Consider the following 6,000-nt stretch of genomic DNA (forward strand, 5'->3'; position numbering starts at 1 on the left):
ATTATTTTGACTTATTAGTAGCCAGAATATGCAGTCAGAAAACGTAACTGTCCCCACTTTCATTTAAACTTGGTATTAACTTGTATATTCATCAATTATAAAGCACATTATTCAATAGATTAAACATTCAAAATGTAATACTTTGATTAATGTTTACTTTGAACAATAACTCATAAAGTACCATAAAGCCTAACTCTGTCAAAACATGACACAATGTGACAACTGTTACTATAATAATAATTATATTAAAAGGTGTATTTGTTAGTAACCAACTCTGTCAGGCAGGAAAAAATAAGCCCAAAAAAAATCAAAATTAAGCATCTATGACCATCATCTTCGTATAACAAGCAGTACTTTAGTGGTTGTGACATAAAGTTTCACAGACTCAGACAGATTCACTTTAGTTTCTGTTTGCAGTAAATGCTCAATGCCATGCATCAATACACTAGACTGCTGTGTGCGAGTTGCCGTTTTGCAGCCTTGTTTAAAACTTGTGAATTTAAACCAAAAACAAGGCAAAACAAAACAAAACAGCTGCTTAAGTAGCAATAATTTCAAGTGCTTGTTAAAGCTGAGATTTTACTAAGGCACAGCTGATAAATTCTGGGGTGTGAGCCACAACAAAAGAGCTGGGCGATAGCAACGATTAGCAGTGGAAGTAATCGATTTAACTTTTGTTCAACAGTTTCTTCTGGATAATTATTAGGCAAACAACACAACGCTAAAGATAACACTTATCAGAACCTTGTGATAAATTTGAGATATGGCTGCAATTACTTCTATATTACATTCTATGTTAGTTTCTGATTGCTCATTGAATCTTTTAGATCAATAATAATATCACAATAGAAGTCACATCAGTTGATTGATAATAAATGCAATGTTTAATTGTCTTTATAGATAATGAAAATAATTGACAGAAGAATAATCTATAATGAAAATGATTATGTGTTGGAACCCCGGAAAGGATCTACGGCAATGTGATAAGAAATTACTTATTCTGTAAATAGTCATTTAATCAGCTAATTACTGCCACGCTGCTTCTGAGGCTTTAAATGTTTCATGTGACACTTTGAATAAAGAATTAGCTAGTTACAAGTGACAGCCATCCTCACTCCAGTGATATGTTAGGTCTACAGGAAATAAAGTTAAAAATTACAGAATTAATGAGAACCTATTTGGTCTACAGGTCCACAGTACATGACATTTCATCCTAGATTGCTTTTACCTGAATAAACTGGAGCACTAAATGTTTAAAGCACCTCATATCTCCCACCCAGAATCTGGATACATTTCTGAAGGCAAACAGCATCCTCCATTTTTAATCAATGTGGGGATTAACCTTTTCTATCAATGATACTTCTTGCAAAACATGGAGTTGAGATTTAGGATTATACCTGTGAATTCATGCTTCAGCTCATTATTAGACTCAGATCTTCTGACCTGTATGACACGCCGTATATCGCTGGCATTAAGTTACCATTAATGACTCAGTAATCCTTCAAATCTCTCCAAAGAAATGCACCTCATCATGAGCATTTCTGGAAATGAAGAGGTGTCTACGGTAATGATCCTTCGTATTTTTAGAAATAGCTTCTTCACTTCTGTGCAAAGCCTGATTATCTAAACATTTAGATAAGAACCGTAATGGTTTATTCTTCCATACTGCCATCACAAAGCTCATTATACTGCCTCACTCTATATAGCATACATGTATCTCCCAGATTCAGGTCTGCAATGCAAAATAGTTTGACTGTGACCTTTGTCCATATGATTTAACATAATTTAATTTAAAAAAAGAGGAAAAACTGCATAGTTTCACAAACCAAATTCTAATTACTGGTAAGCACTATGTATTAACACAATACAGTTACAGCCTGTTACAATTCATATTGTTTCTTCTCTTTTTTTCAAAGAAACGTTCAATTTTAATAAAGCAATATTCAGAGTAAACACAGCCTATCAATAATGGGTGCTGTGGTGGGAGTCGAGATGAAGGGAGAGTCTAGGGGGAAAACAAAATAAATCAATTCACATAATTACAATTCTCATTTTCTGAAATTAAAAATCAATAAACAAATTAGCTTGCAATTCAAGACACGCTATACAATCAGAGATTTTTTAAATTTCTCTTCAGTACGACCATGCATGCATTTATTACAAGGTAGTGGAGAGAGACTGGTAATTATGAAAGCTAATTTTTTTTCTGATAAAAGATAATTGTGGTAGCAGCACTCATATTTAAATGCATGTAATTCTGACATAATTCCAAATGAGATTTTATATTGTTATTGGAAAAATAAATCTACTTCCATGAGCAAACATTAACCAACAATTTACTGATGCAGCTATTCCAAAATGTTTTTTTATTTTATTTTATAACAACATTGCCTTCATTATCTGCTTATATACACAATAAAACAGCTTTTAAAGCTTTTAACTTTTATTAATTTAAGCAAATTTAAATCTAACCTCTGCCTTTTCGCAGGCACAGGACAGGACATGTTTTTTTTTTTATTTAACATGTTCAATTTGAAATTAATTGAACTGAAAATAATTTTTAAACTGAACTGGTTCCAAACTAAATGACTGTGTGATTTAACTTTTAATTCTTGAAGAATAAAAGCCATATAATGAGGTACAATGGGTACAGATTTGACAATAAAACAAAAAATAAAATAGCAGGTCAGAGACAAAGAGACATAACTATGTGACAGAATCACTAAGACATACGTCTCATTGTTAATATAACTGGGTGAACTACATAAACATTTGAAGAATTTGTTTGTGAACTTATTTCTGCTACCAAACCTCTGGCATGTCTCATAATGAGAAGACAGCAGGTTCGCCCATCCTATAGGATACAGTTCCACACAGTAAACAAGTGGGAGTTTTCTTTAATTTACATTTTAATGGCCTTCTCCTGCTAATTTCACTGAGAAATAACTACATTTCACCATGACCCTCCTTTTAAATCATTCTACACACACACACACACACACACACACACACACACACACACACAGTGCACAGTGAAGTATCACTTCTGACAAAGTAGCCAAAATAATAAACAAGTCACTTTATAAACGCCTCCACATCACAACAAATAAGCAAATACACCTTTTAAACCAGTAGCGTTCCTTCGAGCATTTGTATAACATGGAAAAACAAACTTTATCTCCACACAAACCGGGATTATTTATTATCTGGAACAAGAAAACAACTACTCTGCCGATGCTCGGTGTGCTTTATTAAATCTAAAATTACTCAAAACGTCTGCAAACTTTAACTTTGAGTCTTAGAGACAATTTGCAAACAATTACCTGCAATAAATTGCTGTTTATACAACGGTTTTGACAATTTATCGTAAACTTCCTGTCGTCTTAAGTTAACCTTAGCGCCACCGAAGTGACATAAAGTGAACAAAGATAGAAAACACAAGCACCTTTCTGAAGCGTCTGTCGCCTCACATGCTCCCCGGGCTGTCGGGAATTTTTCCACAGACCTCATGAGCAAATTTCTGTCAGTTTAGTGTGTGGATAAGTGTAGCTTTCAGCTAGCTTCGACACCTGTCAAACAATGGCGAAGCCAACTACGGCAAGCCGAAGGTCCACACGTGCTTTCTGATGACGTCAAATGTTATTTTGGGGGACCTGTCAAAATAAAAGCATAAAAAAAACCTTCAAGCGGCTCTTTCAGTGATAAATTATATTTAAGATTTTCTTCAACAAACAAATAATAATAATAATAATAATAATAATAATAATAATAATAATATTTAGGGTTTAATATAATCTTGAAGAAGCATTTGCATTGCCAAATTATACCTGCATCTAAAGCTCATATTCACTTGGATTTGGCTGATATTCAGTGGTAGTAGTGTGTAATTTAATTCTGTGTAGTGAACACTTTTAAACATAATTTTGACAAAACAGGGCATGTCTCAGTTAGTTTGATGTTTTAAAGCAAATTAGAAGTGGTGTGTAAAATGTTGCCTATAAATTATCATGAAAAGAACTCACTAATTAAAAAGTTTTGTTATATTGGATTTTATTGCTTTCACTTGTAAACATGTTTATTCAAATGAATAAGTTATAAGATATTTCAAATGTTTTTGAGTCCTTGGGTTGATTATTTCATACGTCTTTTGTTTATTCTTTCTTTCATTCTTACTTTTTCTTTATTTATTGCATTTCATGTGACTTAACCTTGACATATTAGTCTCACTTAAGCTCCCAGAAGTTCCATTTGAGGTATTGACAGATTCAGCTTTTATCCATATCCTATTTAACATGAAAGATGTTAGATTGTTTTCTATTCTTTACACAAAAATGTACTTTTATACATCCCTAAAGTACAGAATCTTTTGTCTTTCCATTTAATTTGATCTTTTAAAAAAGAGATTGAATTTTGACCATGTGCTGCATTTATAAGCAGCCCCAATCTTTTTTTCTTGAAGTGCCATTATTTCTCTGCGGCTCTGTGCTGGATTCACTCTAAATTCTAATTCAAATCAATATTATGTGGATAGATTTTATGTAATTTAAAATTGCACAAGTCCTTTACTTACATTTAGATTTTCACTGAAAGCTTAAAAACAGAATTAGAAGAGAATATGAGCAGCCAGCTGGCCCTCTATGCCACCCTGAATGGGTCATGCCAGTCAGTATGTGGACATAATAGAACTAAACACTCAGAGCTGACACAGTTTGGTGATGTTTTAAGAGCTATGTCAGTGAAAAAAGTCAATGTTTTGGCACTACATTTGTAGTATTTATACCATTTCCTTATGTGGCATGAAAAAAGCTGTGGTCAGAATTTCCATTAGTGTAATTAGCTAAGCAATAAAAAGAATGTTTACACATTTCTTTAAAAGTTTCAATAATATGTTGACCTTCAGCAGTTTTAGAAAATCTAAAAGGAAAAATGTCTGAATCATAGTATAGCCCAGTCACACTCTTTTAGGTAAGTACACACTCAGGTTGAGATACTTTAGGATTTTGTTTTTATAAAAGGCTTTTATTTATGTGAAGCTCTTGGGTCATCCAGTGTTCACTGCTCCTTTTCGTTTTATACACAGAATACTAATGATGTTTAGGTTAGTGGGTTGTTAGGGCTGCAGGATGTAGTCCATTATGGATTCTGCAGGTTATTTAGGTTCATTTTGGTCATTTTGCTGCAAAGGAGGTAAACCTTTAGGGTACAGTTTTCTACAATTTGTTGGTTTTTAAATGGCTTCATACATTCTTTTTCTTCAATAAAAAAAACAACAACAAAAAACACTGTCTGCTAAATCTGACCTGTGCTCCATGAAGGTCATCAACCTTCATGTTCATATGAACCCCATTAAATAGGAGACACTGTTCTTTTGCACATCACAGACATAAAGCTCTTGTTTTACTTTAGCAGTTCTAGAAAGTTCATGGAGTATTTTGCTAACAGTAGTCAAAGAACAAAGACACACATGCAGACATGGGCAAAACATTATCACTCTACCATCACAGCGTCACCTTCAGCAGTGGGTGATAGTGAGAAACTGATGAAACTGTTAGCTAAGACTTTTTGGGTTGCCTAAATATTTGAATGAGAGTTGTCTTTCTAAAGGTTATAAATATATCCAATATTCTTTGAATCTTTTAAAAGCACTCTCTATGTTTAACTTTATGTTTATTGGACATGAGCTTGTCTTCTATTAAAATAAATACATGAACAAAGATTTTGACCATGTGCCGAAATTTATGCTATCGCAATTCCTAAAGTGAAGTATTGGATGTTTAACTTTTATATATTAGCACATTAACTAGACAGCCCAATATTGTTTTTATTTTTTGGTAGTTACAAACTCAGTTTGTGAGTGACTCTTAACAGCTCATACATTTTCTCATGATTAAAATTCAAGTTCACTTTGTTGTTTTTTTTCATGGCTTCTAAACCTGGGATTTTTAAGTCTTAGTTTTTCTTCATTTATGCTAAACAACAAAAACTGATCAGTTTAGTTGT

At 33.0% G+C, this 6,000-nt stretch overlaps 1 protein-coding gene across 1 annotated transcript in view; it reads right to left on the reverse strand.

The window, feature by feature from the left end:
* The window catches only part of enox2 (ecto-NOX disulfide-thiol exchanger 2), a 153,765-nt gene extending 150,169 nt beyond the window's left edge, over nt 1–3,596 (reverse strand). The window contains exon 1 of the mRNA XM_017408434.3: nt 3,446–3,596. The gene's annotated coding sequence lies outside the window, so the exon portion shown is untranslated. The remainder of the gene's footprint in view (nt 1–3,445) is intronic.
* Nucleotides 3,597–6,000: the final 2,404 nt, after the last annotated feature.

The sequence above is a fragment of the Kryptolebias marmoratus genome, linkage group LG9, assembly GCF_001649575.2.
Source record: "Kryptolebias marmoratus isolate JLee-2015 linkage group LG9, ASM164957v2, whole genome shotgun sequence".
In the NCBI taxonomy this organism is placed as follows: domain Eukaryota; kingdom Metazoa; phylum Chordata; class Actinopteri; order Cyprinodontiformes; family Rivulidae; genus Kryptolebias; species Kryptolebias marmoratus.